The sequence below is a fragment of the Vipera berus genome (assembly GCF_964194415.1).
Source record: "Vipera berus genome assembly, chromosome: 4".
NCBI lineage: Eukaryota > Metazoa > Chordata > Lepidosauria > Squamata > Viperidae > Vipera > Vipera berus.
The window spans coordinates 22,959,937-22,977,832 of record NC_138206.1 but is presented as its reverse complement, the minus strand read 5'-3'; positions in this window follow the sequence as shown (position 1 = coordinate 22,977,832).

The window sequence follows — 17,896 nt, the reverse complement described above, 5'->3', positions numbered from 1 at the left end:
AGACTGCTGGAACCCACATTTGTTCAGCAGTATTGTAACTGAATGATCACTGAATGAATGGTGATAAGTTGAGGAAAAACCAAATGCACAGGTATAGTATAGGTGGTACCTTGCTCAATGGTAGTAACTGTGAGAGGGATCTTATAGTCCTAGTGGACAATTACTTAAATATGATTCAGCAGTGTGCTGCAGCTGCCAGAAAAGCCAACACAGTGCTAGGCTGCGTTAATAGAGGGATAGAATAAAGATCACGTGAAGTGTTAATACCACTTTACAATGTCTTGGTAAGGCTACACTTGGAATACTGCATTCCAATAACTTCTTGACAGTTAGAACAATTAATCAGTGGAACAACCTGCCTCCAGAAGCTGTGAATGCTCCAATACTGGAAGTCTTTAAGAAGAGATTGGACAGCCATTTGTCTGAAATGGTATAGGGCAGGGGTAGGCAACCTCGACTCTTTTATGACTCATGGACTTCAACTCCCAGAATTCCTGAGCCAGCCAGGAATTCCTGGCTCAGGAATTCTGGGAGTTGAAGTCCATGAGTCATAAAAGAGCCGAGGTTGCCTACCCCTGGTATAGGGTTTCCTGCCTGAGCAGGAAGTAAATGACCTCCAATGTCCCTTCCAACATCATCATCATCATCGTTGTTGCTGTTGTTGTTGTTGTTGTTGTTGTTATTATTATTATTATTATTATTATTATTATTATTATTATTATTATTATTATTATTATTATTATATAGTTTAAGTGTTGAATTTCTGTCAGGGAGACTCAAATTGAAGTCCCCAGTTGTCTGTAGAGCTAGTAGATGACTTCGACCCAGGCACTTTTTCCTGTTTTGGGGTGGAGAATAATGAGGGGTTGTTACGTTCTGCTTTTGAGTTCATTTTAACAAAAGGTGAGATAGAAATGTAAGAAATAACTGAATACATTGCTGTGTTTATGTGTTGGATTGTTTTACAATTTTGTCCAGTTGTTCCACAGCTGGACAAGATCAATAAGATGCTTACAAGAAGCCCACAAACAAGAAGTGGACCCAAATGTTGGTCCAAGGATTTTTGCTTCCCGAGGCTGTGATTGAAATTGTATTTAGGATATTTTAATACTGCCCTGTAATAAGAGTCTTTCTTCCCAAGTCCATGTAAAGAAACTAACTTGACAGTCCCAAAGGTGCTTTTCAAAAGGCAAATGGACTTTCTGGGTTTTTTCACTTCTCATCCAAGAAGCACTTTCAGTGAGAACTAAAGAAACTTCTTGGATGAGAAGCGAAACGTTTTCAAGTGGAAAAAAACCCAAGAAAGTCCAGTTTCTTTTTGAAAAGCACCTTTGGTGCTTTTATGATTGAGAATCTCCATAGATATTTAACTTGATAGTTGGTAGAATCTTATTTTCATATAGGTGATTGAATAATATTCACTTCCTCATCTGACACACATTGCTAATTTAGAGAGACCAAGCCAGAACACCAGTTCTGATCATTCATTCAGCAGAGAGGAACAAGACTCTGAGCTTTGGCCATTTGCTTGGCCTAATTCTAGCTGAAGGGGGAGACTCCATAGTTCTAGTGTGATAATGTAATTTCTATGTCACTTTGCTTCTCAAACTAAGAGTAATAATCTTAACTATGCTAAATTACTTGCAAACTGGCATTAGCTAGACTGAACATTTTAGTTTGCTTTGATTATGGTTTAACAAACCACAATCTGATGTACCTATAAGCCAAAAGTTTGGAAAAGCACAGTGATGATTCACACATACTAAGCCAAACTATAATTGTTGTGTAATTCTTTGTGTGAATCCAGTAATTGTCTTAGATTTGCTCTGTTGTATTTAAAAGAAAATTGTCTTAAATATCTGTTTTAGTTCATCTCCAGTCTTTGTCCAATAACATTGCTATATCCTGAAATCTTATTTTGTTGCTTGCAGCTTTTTTTCTGTGGGAAAATAGATGCCATGTCAATTTTCATATAATTTCCTGTGAAGTATTTTTAAATTGGTATCACTGCATGCCAATTTTTTTTAAAAAAAGCTTTGCCAAGTATTGCCCTTGGATAGAAGTAATTAAGTTCAGCATAGGAAAATAGTTTTAAAATGACATTTTTATTGCTTAGGTTTTTATTCCATTACAGAACCATGCTTTTTATTGTCTTAGATTAACATTCTTAAATTGAAATTCAGAGATTGATTTTTCACAAAATTGCTTTGCATACTGTTCAATGCATTTGCCATCCTTACTAAAATACGTTCTTAGACTGTAGAGCTGGCTTTTTTAAAAAAACACATCTTCCATTCCCCCCCCTTTCCATGCAATATATGAGAATGTAGTATTCTTCTTTATCTCCACCTTTTGCAAAATTTGCTCCCCCCACCTTATTTCACTATAATTTTTCTTGGAATTGATATTATTTGCTTTCTTCAGTTTGACATGCCCAAAGAGATGTCATGGGAACTTTTTTTCAGCCAGCAGGGCAAGCTCAAATAAATTAGCTGGGATAATATTAGGTTTTAGTTTAGCATTTTGTGTGAATCTAATTAGTTGCAGTTTGTTTACTAAAAAAAAGGTAAAGGTAAAGGTTCCCCCGCACATGCGTGCTAGTCGTTTCCAACTCTAGGGGCCAGTGCTCATCTCCATTTCAAAGCCGAAGAGCCAGCGCTTGTCTGAGGACGTCTCCGTGTTCATGTGGCCGGCATGACTAGACGCCAAAGGTGCACGGAATGCTGTTACCTTCCCACCGTAGTGGTCCCTATTTTTTTACTTGCATTTTTATGTGCTTTTGAACTGCTAGGTTGGCAGAAGCTGGGATGAGTAACAGGCGCTCACTCTGTTATGCAGCACTCAGGATTTGACCCGCCAAACTGCCGACCTTCTGATCGACAAGCTCAGCGTCCTAACCCACTGAGCCACCGCGTCCCTTTTGTTTACTAAACACTGGTTCAAATCCAAATGTTTTTTTCACTTGTTCACTGATCTGAAATTCTTACATATTGTCAAAATGAAAAAAAAGGACTAAGATGGAATAATTCTAGGCTGGATCTGGGCAAAGGCAATTAAATTTAAGCAAAAATAAATGGGAAGCTAGCAAGCTGAAAAACAATTCGCCAATCTCCAGCTAACCCTTATTCCCAAGAATACAAACTCTCCATAGCCATTGTTTTGTTACTAAAAAGGGGGTTAAAAGTTATGGATTCTATGAATGATAGGCCTTCCTTTGTTGTTCACTTGCAGTCTTCAGGCTCAAGACCTCTAGGTGTTAATCTGGGCCTTATACTAGAAGGTTTTGAGGCTTCTGAATGAGGCCCAGACAAATTAACACCAAATGTTTTCTAGTCTGAGCCTGCGAGTGAACAAGAAAGGGAGGTCTACCATTCACCGCATGTATAGACTTCCCTTCCTACAAGACACTGAGAACCCAGGTCAGAAGATAGCTCCAACTGCTAAGTGCACTGCAATAGTCACGAAAGTGCAAGATCTGTGAAATCAAATCCTGGTAAGAGACTGAATCTAGAACACATAAAGACCTAACACACTTGATGAGGTCCAATAAGAATGAAAATGGTCCTATAGTGCCTGCTTCTGGTAAGCAGTGAACAGAACCATTATATTACAGAGCCTAGTTCTGGAATTCTTTCCAGGCCCTTCGTAATAACTTCCTTCTCGGTCACATGGGAGGGAGAGGATTTCAAATGGAGAGGAGAATCGAATCTGCTCCTCTGCTCATGTGATCGAGAAGATAGAGATTAGTGGCTTTTGTTGTTTTCTGCACCAAATTTGGTGCCGTGATATTCCAGTTTGGGAATGCTATTCTTACTGGTGAACAGATGAAGTCTTAAGTCATTTCACTTGTTTTTTTTCCCCCAACATTCCTTTGGTTGGAAAAAATACTAATAGTGGAAGCTGCAATTCAGTGCTTTGTTTTGAAGTGTGATCATCTGACCAGAAAAAAAAAGTTTTTAAAAATGAGTTTTCTAGAGTGGGGGAAACAAACTTGCTAGCTTCCTCTGGCTATTTGTCTGATAATAACCTTTAGGTTGAAACCTCAAATGTTTCCCTCAGGGCTGTTCTTACATTACCATATGTTGTTTAACTGACAGAATTGAGGAGAGGGTTGGCTTTGCTTTCTGTGATATAGCATTTTAATAAATGCAAGGAATGTGGGCTTCTGCCTGAAGACACCTTAAAAAGTACCAAAATGTCGTCGTGTTGCACTGCACTTTTGTAGGATTAAAGAGACGTACAGTAAACAGTACCAGCCACTGGCAAATAAAAGTTTTCTTGACAAAGGTGATCCACAAAATGTGACAAATTAAATCCAAAGAACTATATTGCCAGATGAGCAGCAGAATACCAAAAGACCAACTGCTCCTAGTAGCAGTTGCAGTTGACAGGAGAAAGACAATAGAAACCTGTTTCCTAGCTACTGAGAGAACAGCACCTGTTCTCTCTTTTCCAATCTCTGCACTGTTGCACATTCACTCATATGTTGTAAGTTGACAGCACGTTGGGTATCCATTTCTAAAAAATATTTACAGAAATGCAATTATGGGTGAGCTGCCCCATGAAAGTATTGCAGACTGAAGATAATTTGCCTATCTTTAATCATCATGACTGGTATTAATAGTGAGCTCTGTGGTTTGAATAAGGTTCATAGCGCTCACAGCACATTGTTTGTTTGTGACAGGTTGCAGTGGTGCAAGGAAAATCACCCTAAGATTAGATGGCTAGATATTTCCCAAGCATACATGACCACTAAATGTCAACTAAATATATGGGAACTCTAGTTCCTCTAGAGGTTGCCTAAAATTTTCATGCCAGATATATGTATTTTAATTTTCCTTTATTCTAATAGCTACTGCATGAAATTTGTACTAGCTTTAGTGTATTGACTATAAGGTGTAGACTAGCCAGATAGATGTCTGAGCAGTTCGGAGAATATATCATAGAATGAGTCTTTGGAAATCCATTACAGCAGACATGTCAAACACAACCCCCCAGACCAGATCCGGCTCGTGATGGGCCCAGATCTGGCTTGTGGGGGCGGCCCAGAAATGGCAAGGACTGGCCTCTGCCACCTGGTCCACCCCAGCCTGGCCAGGCACCCCTCCCAGCATGTGCATAGAAGGCAGCAAGCACACGGAGGCTGAGGGTGTCCAGCAACAGCTACAGCCTGCCAGCCCCTCGGCCAGTGCACTCTTAAGGTTTCACAGCCTGCACAGCATAAGTTGGTCTGATCACTGTGACCACCAGGCTATCCCCCCAACCAGCAGGTGAAGGCAGAGGCACAGGAAGGAGGCACATCATCAGGTCTGCTGGATGGGCACCAGCTGTGGCAGGGACAGACGGGGCCACGGCGAGGCAGCCCAACTGGTAGCTGTCAGTGCCACCACCCTGGATCCCTCCCACCCTTGCCTGGGCCCCCACAGGCACCCCCCTGGCACAAGTGATGCTGAGCTGGCCACACCCACCCAGTGGGCTGCAACTACCCACCACACCCATCCCGGACACGCCCCCCCACCCCCAAGGTCAACTACAATGCTGATGCGGCCCTCAATGAAATCGAGTTTGACATCTGTTCATTACAGTAATGTATTATCTCTCATATGTGTGTGTGTGCGATTGCTTGTGCATGCGTGTGCATGCGTCCATGCATGTGTGTATGTCTTCAAGACAGTTTTGACTCTTAGCAGCTGCCTGGAAAGTCCCAAAAGTTTTCTTGGCAAACATTTTTTTGGAAGTGGTATGTCATTGCCTGCTTCCCAGGGCTGAGAGAGAATGACTGGCCCAAGGTCACCCAACTGGTACTCATAGTCTCCTAGAACTCATGGTCTCCCAGTTTCTAGCCTGATGCCTTAGCCAAACGTATGCTGTGTTATAAATGAATCATTGGTGAAAATATGGCAAAAATATTTTGATTGTCTCCCTTTCCACAATCCTCTATTGAACAGCAAGAATGGAAAGAATTTGCTGTTGATCTAACTTGCACCTGAAGGAGTAAGGGAATCATAATTCATGGTGATTTTTGCAAATGCATTGAGATCTTTAGTTCAAATTAAGATGCCAGGTAATCTTCCTGTGGCATATACCTGTTGTGATTCAGTGTCAGCCTGTGCTCCCAGCAGCTGAGTCCGATGAATCTGAGGAGGAGGAGGAGGGGTTTGGAGAGCCTTTGGTGTCAGAGGGAGGTTCTGATGCACTGCAGGACTCTCAGCCTGGCCCCTCCAGTCATGTTCCTCATGAGGCCCAGCTGTGTGAGCACGAGGTGTCGGACTTAGATGAGTCACAGCTGAATCTGTTCAGAGACGTGAGAAGCAGAAGGCAATCCAGCAGAGCAGAGCAGAGAAAATCAATGAGGCAACTCGGTGAGAGGAGGAGAAGGCAGTGAGAAGCCACGCCTTGGGACTGATAATAAAAGGGGAAGGTGTGGGCGGGGCTGGTTGCTGAAGGCAACCGTTTGAAGATATTCTGAGAGAGTCCTGGTCTGTTCTTGTTACTTCTGTTTATCTCTTGTTTGATATTTTGATTCATTTATTCTATTGCTTTTTTGTTTGAACTGTAAATAAATTTGGGTTGGGTTTTTCCAGCCTATTGACTGTAAAAAGGAAAAAGGGGTTGTCCCTGATACACAAACAGGGCCGGTCGTAGGCTGGAACAGAACAATACCAACTTCCCTGTCTGGGCTTATTTAATTCTTTCTATGAAGTTGCCTCTCTAGATATATCATGCAAAGGTGGGGAACCTGAGTCCTGAAATTACAGTGACCTTGAGCCCCACAGGGAATGTCTTGCAGTTCCACTCCACGGTGGAACAACTTGCCTGCAGAAGTTGTGGGCGCTCCATCAGTGGAGGTTTTTAAGAAGAGATTGGACAATCATTTGTCTGAAACAGTATAGGGTTTCCTGCTTGAACAGGGGCTTGGATGAGAAGACCTCCAAAGTCCCTTCTAACTCTGTTATTCTGTTATTCCTATTTTTGAAGTCTCTAAAGCCCTGTCTGATTATAACTATGGTATGATTTCATCCTACAAAAAAACCGTAGAGAAAACTATAAAACAAGCCTAAGAAAAGCATCAGATCTCTCATCAAACGTAGATGCCTTCCATCCTATCCCTGCCTTATGCGTGATGCAACCGTATCATTTCCTTTTTTAGCTACAGACCCTCAGCATTTTCCTGCTCAGTGCATCCCCCTGCCGCAAAAATGTTCTATTCCTTTTCTAGGCCATGCTCTTCTTTTCCGATGGGAGTTTCTGCTTCAGAGGTGTAAAGGCTGTTGAATTCTCAAGCAGCTTGTGGTGTGGTGAGAAAAGCGGTCAGAAATTAATTCATCAAGGGCTACAAGGTAGAAAGTGAACCAGCAAAAAAACAAAAAACCAAGTGAATTCTAGAGATTGCAAAGGAAAAAAAATAAGCTGATTAAAACCAAGAGCCAGTGCCATAACTAATCCAGATACTGTTCCTGCATTTATTGCTGGAAACGGAGGAGCTAAGATTTGTGTAAAGTAGTTCCAAGACGAGGCTGAATGGTGAGGGAGTCAAGCAACTTTTACCTTTGTTCCAAGTTAAGAATAGCTGTTATGATATGAAAGCCTTAGATAAGATTATTTATGTTTAGAAATAAACTGTGAATCATCTTAACTTTTCAAAACCCTACTCCCTTTTATAGAAAATGTCATTTCACCCTGCTTGCACCCTGCTTTTGACAACAATTGAAAGACTGGTGGGGGAGGGAGGGAGAAAAGGCCAGGTGCAACATGCAGATGGAAGTTAAATTTAGGCCTTGACTACAAATGGAATAAGATTTGACCAACTGCATATCAATGCTCTATATCTTTGATATGTGTGGCAAATGTAGTGTTATATCCTTAAGAAGCCACATTGTAGGCTGTTTGTGATAAAATGTTTTAATGTCATTAATTTTAAATGATCCACTGCAGTGTTTCTCAATCTTGGCAAATTTAAGCTGGCTGGGAAATTCTGGGAGTTAAAGTCCACATCTCTTAAACTTGCTGAGGTTGAGAAATATTGACCTACTGGATTAAAAAACATACATCTGTTGGAACAAATAATTACATCCAATCAAAATTCTGGATTAAGATGTCAGTTTTAAATATTTCTTATCTGTTTGGTAAAGATTGGAATTTATACATTTTAAAAGATTGAATATAAAGGTATTTTATTCACTTGTAGTCCTTAAATTGCATTATTCATTCCACTTCTTCATAGTTCACTCTCTTTATTATTTACCCGAGCCTTGGTGGAGCAGTGGGCTAATGCCTCCTTAAGTAACACCAGCTGCCTGCAATTAGTGCAGGTTCGCAGGCTCAAGGTTGACTCAGCCTTCTGTCCTTCCGAGGTAGGTAAAATGAGGACCCAGATTGTTGGGGGCAATTAAGCTGACTTTGTAATAATGCCGCTTGGGGGGGGGTGTATGAAAGCCCTAATAAGCAGGCATATACATAGAATGAAGGCTACTGCTAAGCTTGTAAGCCGCCCTGAGTCTTCGGAGAAGGGCGGGATATAAATGGAATTAAAATAAAAATAATAATAAAAAAATTGTAAATTTAATCAATATCTATAAGTTATAACTATCTGTTGAGCTTCTATGTAAGAAGCACATCACAATATTAATGGGGGACTTTAATTACCCTGATATCAACTGGGAGACAAACTCTGCACCAAGTGGAAGATCAAACAGATTCCTGACAAACCTAGCAGACAACTTTCTCTCCCAAAAAGTAGAGAAGGGAACTAGGGGATTAGCCATATTGGATTTAATTCTCACAAACAGAGATGAAATGATAGAAAATGTCGAAGCCACAGGAACCTTGGGGGGAAGTGATCATGCAATATTGGAATTCAACATTCTGGAAGCACAAGCAATAGAACACAGCCAAACTAGAGTCTTGGACTTTAAAAGAGCTAATTTCAATAAACTTAGAGAGACCTTGGGAAGAATTCCATGGATGAGAATCCTAAAGGGGAAAACAACTCAAGAAGCTTGGGAAATTTTGAAAAGTGAGATAATAAAGGCCCAGTCTAGTACAATACCAACAAAGAAGAAAAATAACAGCTCTCAAAAGAAACCAGCATGGCTGCATAAAGAACTCTCTGATAAATTGAAAGATAAAAAGGACAAGTATAAGAAGTGGAAAGAGGGGCACATAACTAAGGCAGAATATCAGCAAACAGCCCGTGCCTGCAAAGATGAAGTGAGGGAAGCTAAGGCTCAAAATGAACTAAGGCTTGCGACCAAAGTAAAAAATAACAAAAAAAGCTTCTTTTGACATATAAAAAACAAGAAAAAAGTTAAGGAAATGATTGGTCCATTAGTGGGGGGAAATGGCAAGAAGGTAACAAGCAACAGAGAGAAAGCAGAACTATTTAACTCGTTTTTTGCACAAAGGGAAAAAACAGTCCAACCTACCAAAACCAGTGCCATAAAAAACAGAATAGAAACACAAGTTAAGATAGGCAAGAAAATGGTAAGTGAACACCTGTCCCGCCTAGATGAGTTCAAATCACCAGGACCAGATGGATTACACCCCAAAGTTCTCAAGGAACTGGCAGACGTGATCTCAGAACCACTGAACTATATTTTTCAAAGATCCTGGAGCACTGGGCAACTACCAGAGGACTGGAAGAGAGCTGATGTAGTTCCCATCTTCAAAAAAGGGGAAAAAATAGATCCAGGAAACTATAGACCTATCAGCCTGACCTCAATACCTGGAAAGATTCTGGAAAAGATAATCAAACAACAAATCAGTGAACACCTTGATGCAAACAAAGTCATCACTAAAAGTCAACATGGGTTTGTCAAAAACAGATCATGCCAGACAAATCTCATTGCATTCTTTGACCGAGTGACAAAATTAGTGGACCAGAGGAATGCTGTAGATATAATTTACTTGGACTTCAGTAAGGCATTTGATAAAGTAGATCATAACCTACTACTTGATAAGATAGAAAAATGTGGGTTAGATAGCATCACCACCAGATGGATTCGTAGCTGGCTGACGGGCCGTACTCACCGTGTGGTCCTCAATGGAACTGCATCTACATGGAAGGAAGTGTGTAGTGGGGTGCCCCAGGGCTCTGTTCTGGGTCCAGTGCTCTTCAACATCTTCATTAACGATTTGGATGAGGGGATAGATGGGGAACTCATCAAATTTGCAGATGACACCAAGCTGGCAGGAATAGCCAATACTCCAGAAGATAGGCTTAAAATACAGGAGGATCTGGACAGACTCGAACACTGGGCGCTATCTAACAAAATGAAATTCAATGGTGAAAAAAGAAAGGTTCTACATTTAGGCAGGAAAAATCAAATGCACAGGTATAGTATAGGTGGTACCTTGCTCAATAGTAGTAACTGTGAGAGGGATCTCGGAGTCCTAGTGAACAATCACTTAAATATGAACCAGCAGTGTGCTGCAGCTGCCAAAAAAGCCAACACAGTGCTAGGCTGCATTAACAGAGGGATAGAATCAAGATCAAGTGAAGTACTAATACCACTTTACAATGCTTTGGTAAGGCCACACCTGGAATACTGCATCCAGTTTTGGTCACCACGATGTAAAAAAGATGTTGAGACTCTAGAAAGGGTACAGAGAAGAGCAACAAAGATGATTAGGGGACTGGAGGCTAAAACATATAGGGAACGTTTGCTGGAATTGGGTATGTGTAGTTTAACGAAGAGAAGGGTGAGGGGTGACATAATAGCAGTGTTCCAATATCTCAGGGGCTACCACAAAGAAGAGGGAGTCAAGCTATTCTCCAAAGCACCTGAAAGCAGGACAAGAAGCAATGGATGGAAACTAGTCAAGGAGAGAAGCAACCTGGAACTAAGGAGAAACTTCCTGACAGTTAGAACAATTAACAAGTGGAACAACCTGCCTCCAGAAGTGGAGAATGCTCCAACACTGGAAGTTTTTAAGAAGAGACTGGACAGCCATTTTTCTGAAATGGTATAAGGTTTCCTCCCTGAGCAGGGGGTTGGACTAGATGACCTCCAAGGTCCCTTCCAACTATTACTACTACTACTACTACTTTTCTTCTTCTTCTTCTTCTTCTTCTTCTTCTTCTTCTTCTTCTTCTTCTTCTTCTTCTTCTTCTTCTTCTTCTTCTTCTTCTTCTTCTTCTTCTTCTTCTTCTTCTTCTTCTTCTTATTATTATTATTATTATTATTATTATTATTATTATTATTATTATTATTATTATTATTATTATTATTATTAGTTTGCTATTAGCATCTGGAATTTGAGACCCAGCTTAGGGTGTTTAAAAAATGGGAAACCTCACTCAGCTATGTGTGACATTAGACCAGTCTTAATCCCATATTAAGTAACCTCAATTTGGTTGGATTATAACATGCCAAGCCACAAGCCATGATTTAGAAACCAACATGGCTGTTTCGATACAATATGTTTAGCCAATATCTAACAACTACGGTAATTATGGGTTAGTGTGGGTGAACAGGATTGTTATATTGGGTAGGAATATTATGTATACCATCTTTTGGTCCCAAAGAAAAAATGAAAAAGGAGATTATGATATGTGTTATTTTAATATTGTCACTGCAGACCATGAGATGGGCAGAATATAAATTTAATAATAAATAATAAAATATAATATTTTAGAATACTGAGATACTTGAAACAGATAATACATAGGAATGACTGATTCTTTCAGAAGCAATAAGCCCATGCACCACAGACATTTGTTGATTTTTCTCATGTTTCATCTGGCTAATTTTGTTTGGACTTAATTAAGTATCACCAGACCTGGTTAGTACCTTGATGGGAGGCCACAAGGGAGTATCAGGGCTGTTGGCTAGACTAAGTTAGAGAAACATCCCAGAATAAGGCAAAGGCAACCCAATTCCACACTGATGTCAAGAAAGCTTCATAGATGCATCTTAGTAGTCAGTTTCAGCTCAAGTGTGTCTACACACATTATCACTGTTAGGACCACTCATACCAGCAAACCCTATGCTTCACTTTTCCTTTCACAGGCTTTTCTATTTTATTAATAGAATATGACACAGATGATCTAATTATACAGTATAGCATTGTCTCCAGCACGGTGTGATGAAGAATGTTATATATATTGTAAGAATCATTCGTGTACATAGAAACTCATCCTTACTGAGTACTGATGCTTTTTCAAATGGAACATTGTTTTGGAGTCCTAATGGTGCATTAACAACAAAAGTAGGCTAATGTAAGGGTGTTTAATTAATACAAGCAAATAAATGAGAAGAATATTGTCATTTTTTATTGCTTGCCAGCAATCAATTTTCTTACTCAGAGTTAACTGCAAAATTATAAGAATGCCAGAGGTCAGAAAGCTTAATGAACAAGATACAAGACAATTCTTCCTGCTGAAGGGTTGTGCAAGGTGTGTTCAAAAACAATTTGACATAAACAATTCTCTTCTTGGCATGGTTTCTTTGACAGCAACTGCAGATACCTAAAAACAAAAGAATGAAATTTGAATTAAATGAATCAATGAACAAAATGATTCTCATTGCTGGTAATACAGCATATCCAAACTTCCTATTTTTAATCGGTTAAACTGGTTGCTTTTTGTACTACAGTTGTCCAACTGAGAATGAAAAAAGAAAAGAAAGGAAAGTAAAGTAAAAAAGATAAAGAAAGAAAGAGAAAGAAAGAAAAGAAAGAAAAAAGAAAGAAAGAGAAAGAAAGAGAAATAAAGAAATTGTTTTTACATGCAAGCCTTAACAATCCAGGTGCAAGCAGAGTAAGGAGAAAATCCCCTGTGAAAGAACATTAATAACCATAAGCAAACTGCATTTTCAGATACCCCCAAATTAGATTAGTTTTATGCATCATTGTGTCTCTGGTTGTTATTGAATTACAGCTCCTATTGTCTTGTACTATTGAGTTTTCATGGTTGGGAATAATGAGTATGTACATCTTGAATGTTAGAAGTTAGATTTGCAGAGTGGTAACCAGCAATTTCATTTTGACCTGGAAATAGTTTGGTAGCATTGACAGTTGAAATAATGAGGTCATATGTCCCCCGGCTTGGACTCTGACTGGACAGAGTCTGACGTGGAGGAATCGAGCGGTCTTGAGAGTGTTAGCTGGACTGAGTTCGATCCTGTGACCCCCGATGAGGTGGACAGGATCATGAGGAGGCTGAGCTCTACCACCTGTTTATTGAACTCGTGCCCCTCCTGGCTGGTTTATGCAGCCCAGGAGGAGACACGAGGCTGGTTCCAGGCAGTAATAGCTGCTTCTTTGAGAGAGGGTGTTTTCCCTGCCGGTGGTGAGGCCCCTCCTCAAGAAGACTGCCCTGGACCCGGCCATTTTGAATAACTATCGTCCTGTCTCCAACCTTCGCTTCTTAGCGAAGGTTGTCGAGAGTGTGGTGGCGCATCAGCTCCCTCTGTTCCTGGAGGAAACTGATTATCTTGACCCATACCAATTGGGTTTCAGGCCCAGGTACAGCACAGAGATGGCATTGGTTGCGCTGGTGAATGATCTCTGGTGGGCTTGGGACAGGGGTTGTTCCTCTGTCCTAGTCCTATTAGATCTCTCAGCAGCTTTTGATACCATCGACCATGGTATACTACTGCGGCGTCTCAGGGGGTTGGGAGTGGGGGGCACTATTTTACAGTGGTTCTCCTACCTCCTGGGCTGCTCGCAGTCGGTGTTGATAGGAGGGCAGAGGTCCTCCCCAAGATCTCTCGTTTGTGGAGTCCCTCAGGGGTCGGTTCTCTCACCCCTCCTGTTCAACATCTACATGAAGCCGCTGGGTGAGCTCATTCGTGGCTTCGGGGTGGGGTATCACCAGTACGCTGATGATACCCAAATTTTTCTTTCCACCCCAAACCAACCCAGTGATGCCCTCGCCGTGATGTCCCGTTGCCTGGAGGTGGTCCGGGTTTGGATGGGGAGAAACAGGCTTCGTCTCAATCCTGCCGAGACTGAGTGGCTGTGCATACCGGCATCTTGGACTGACCAGCTTTTTCCATCGTTAACAATGGGGGGTGAGGTGTTACCCCTCATCGATAGGGCTCGCAACTTGGGCGTCCTCCTGGATTCACGGCTCAGTTTTGAAGATCATATAGGAGCCGTGACCAGGGGGGCTTTTGCCCAGGTTCGCCTGGTGCGCCTGTTGCGGCCCTATCTGGACCAAGATTTCCTACGCACAGTCACTCATGCGCTCGTGACCTCCCGGTTAGACTACTGCAATGCTCTCTACACGGGGCTGCCCTTGAGGACCATTCGGAGGCTTCAACTGGTGCAGAATGCAGCTGCACGAGTTATTATGGGAGCTTCCCGATACTCCCGTGTAACACCTCTTCTCCGCGAGCTGCACTGGCTTCCAGTTGCCCTCCGGGTGAGATTCAAGGTGCTGGTGATGACCTATAAAGCCCTAAATGGCTTGGGTCCAGACTATCTAAGGCAGAGGTCTTCAAACTCGGCCCTTTTATGACTCATGGACTTCAACTCCCAGAATTTCTCAGCCAGGCATGCTGGCTGAGGAATTCTGGGAGTTGAAGTCCATGAGTCATAAAAGGGCCGAGTTTGAAGACCCCTGATCTAAGGGAACACCTGCTGCTGGCATCAACCTCACATCGTCCTGTGCGCTCCCACAGGGAGGGCCTTCTCAGGGTACTGCCGGTTAAGGAATGCCGGCAGGTTATTCCCAGGGGAAGGGCGTTCTCTGTGGCTGCGCTGGCTTTATGGAACCAACTACCCATGGAACTTAGGATGGCCCCCGACCTTCGTTCATTTTGCCGGGACCTGAAAACCTGGCTCTTTGAGCTGTCTGGCCCAGACTGAGGGGTTTTTAATTTTTAATTGGATTTTAGATTTTAATTTTTAGGGCTTAAATTTAATTAATTGTTTTAACTGATTTTAATTTTTGTATTTTATGTTTTAATTGCCTTGTAAACCACCCTGAGTCCTACGGGAATAGGGCGGTATATAAACTCAATAAATAAATAAATAAATAAATAAATAATTGACAAACAGTAAGAAATTTCTTGAGTTGTTGGCTTGGTATCAGAATAGGAGCTTTTCCCCCTTACCTGACTTAATTATCAGTCTTGTATGTCTACCATGTCATAATTTCATTGCAACTGTGTCCTCAGGGTTCCTTCATAGAAGACAATGAGGTTTAGAGGCAGATAGAGCTACCCAGAAGGCTGTGAGAAATATGTAGATGCCTCTGGTTAAAACCTGGGAAGTAGCTTTTTGATCCACCTGAATCAGAGATGTATGACTAAGAATTAATTGGACCCATGTTAACATCACATATTTTCAGATGAATAGCCAGGAGAAAAATCATTTATTTTTTGCATTTTTCCTACTTGCATAGCCTTTATATGTTTGCTTTCATAAAAAATATTTTATTCTGTTCATTTCTCCTGATTTTCACTTTTTGAAATCTTCTTCCCTCTAATATTTATAGTGTATTATAAGTTCTAATTATTTTTTGCGTACAACCTTTCCTAATTTCATGATTTTGGATGCATCTGTTACAAAGAAGTCCATATGTTCCATATTGGGGTTGATTTGGTGGATGATATCAAGTTACTCCCATTAAAGTCCATGGCAGATTTTTTCCCATCTCTAAATTGAGGAACATGTTCAGTCTATTGCATTTTGGGCTTTTGCTGTTAGAGCTCTACCACCTTCTAGCAGAAGTTTTGGTCATTTGCTGGAGACCAGAGTTTAAGTCCAGCAAACAGACAAGTTCTGACTACAGTCTCAGCCTGACCTTGACAGTAGTGTAAGAATGATTTATTTTAGATGTTGCCCGATTCCAATTGATTCTGGAAGGCTCACAGTATGAACAAAATGTATTATATTTCTGCTAATGTCCTCATATGTTATTGTCTGCATTTGATCAGTTAGCTATTCTAGTTTATATATTCACACTCCATTCTGAGTTATAAAAACAGAATTCTTCCCCTATATTGGAAGTGTATTTTTTCTTTTAGAGCACAAGATTTTATTTCTTAAAATCTGCCGGTACAAACTATTCTTTTATGTGCTTCTTATTTAAAATGTTCTGGTGGTAGCTTATCTGCACTTGTGCTTCAAAATGCTTGAAGATACTGTGTCCTAAATCTTCATGGGAAAAAAGGAAGCTAGCCTTTCTTTCTTTGCAGCATAATGCAAGATGCAGCCTTGAGGAGGCTGAGCTCCACCACTTGTTTGTTGGATCCGTGCCCCTCCTGGCTGGTTTATGCGACTCGGGAGGGGACACGAGGCTGGTTCCAGGCAGTAATAACTGCTTCTTTGAAGGAAGGCGTCTTTCCCACCGCCTTGAAGGAGGCGGTGGTGAGACCCCTCCACAAAAAACCTACCCTGGATCCGGCTGTTTTAAATAACTATCGTCCAGTCTCCAACCTTCGCTTTCTGTTGAAGGTTGTTGAGAGCATGGTGGCGCATCAACTTCCTCTGTTCCCGGAGGAAACTGATTATCTGGACCCGTACCAATTGGGCTTCAGGCCCGGTCACAGCACGGAGACGGCACTGGTCGAGCTGTTGAATGATCTCTGGCGGGCTCGGGACAGGGGTTGCTCCTCTGTCCTAGTCCTACTAGATCTCTCAGCGGCCTTCGATACCATCGACCATGGTATCCTACTGCGATGTCTAAGGGGGCTGGGAGTGGGAGGCACCGTCTTATGGTGGTTCTCCTCCTACCTCCTGGGCCGCTCGCAATCGGTGTTGACGGGAGGGCAGAGATCCACCCCGAGGCCTCTCACTTGTGGAGTCCCTCAGGGGTCAGTTCTCTCGCCCCTCCTGTTCAACATCTATATGAAGCCGCTGGGCGAGGTCATTCGTGGTTTCGGGGTGGGGTATCATCAGTATGCTGATGATACCCAACTTTTTCTCTCCACCCCAAACCAACCCAGCGATGCCCTTGCCGTGATGTCCCGTTGCCTGGAGGCGGTCCGGGTCTGGATGGGGAGAAACAAGCTTCGTCTCAATCCTGCCAAGACTGAATGGCTTTACGTATCGGCATCTCGGGCTAACCAAACTATTCCACCTTTAATGATGGGGGGTGAGGTGTTACCCCCCCGTTGATAGAGCTCGCAACTTGGGCGTCCTCCTGGACTCACAGCTCAATTTTGAAGATCATATAGGAGCCGTGACCAGGGGAGCTTTTGCCCAGGTTCGCCTGGTGCGCCAGTTGCGACCCTACTTGGACCGAGACGCCCTACGCACAGTCACTCATGCACTCGTGACCTCCTGTTTAGACTACTGCAACGCTCTCTACATGGGGCTGCCCTTGAGGACCACACGAAGGCTTCAACTGGTGCAGAATGCAGCCGCGCGAGTTGTGATGGGGATTTCCCGATACTCCCATGTAACACCTCTACTCCGTGAGCTGCATTGGCTTCCGGTTGCCCTCCGAGTGAGATTCAAGGTGCTGGTGATGACCTATAAAGCCCTAAATGACATGGGTCCGGGATATTTAAGGGAACACCTGCTGCCAACATCAAGTTCCCTTCGTCCAGTATGCTCGCAAAGGGAGGGTCTTCTCAGGTTGCCGCCGATAAAAGATTGCCGGCGGATAACACCCAGGGAGAGAGCCTTTTCTGTGGGTGCGCCGGCCCTCTGGAACCAGCTGCCCGTGGAGCTCAGAACTGCCCCTGACCTACGCTCATTCCGCCGAGACCTGAAGACTTGGCTCTTTGAGCTCTCTGACCCAGGCTGAGAACTTTATATGGGGTTTTATTTTCAGGGATAATTTAATCTTTTATTTGTCTTTTAACTTGTATTTTATATTGGTATGATTTTAAAATGCCCTGTAAACCGCCCTGAGTCCTCCGGGAAAGGGCGGTATATAAATCTAATAAAATAAATAAAAATAAAATCTAATAATAAAAAAGTAGGGTCAGCGGCTTCA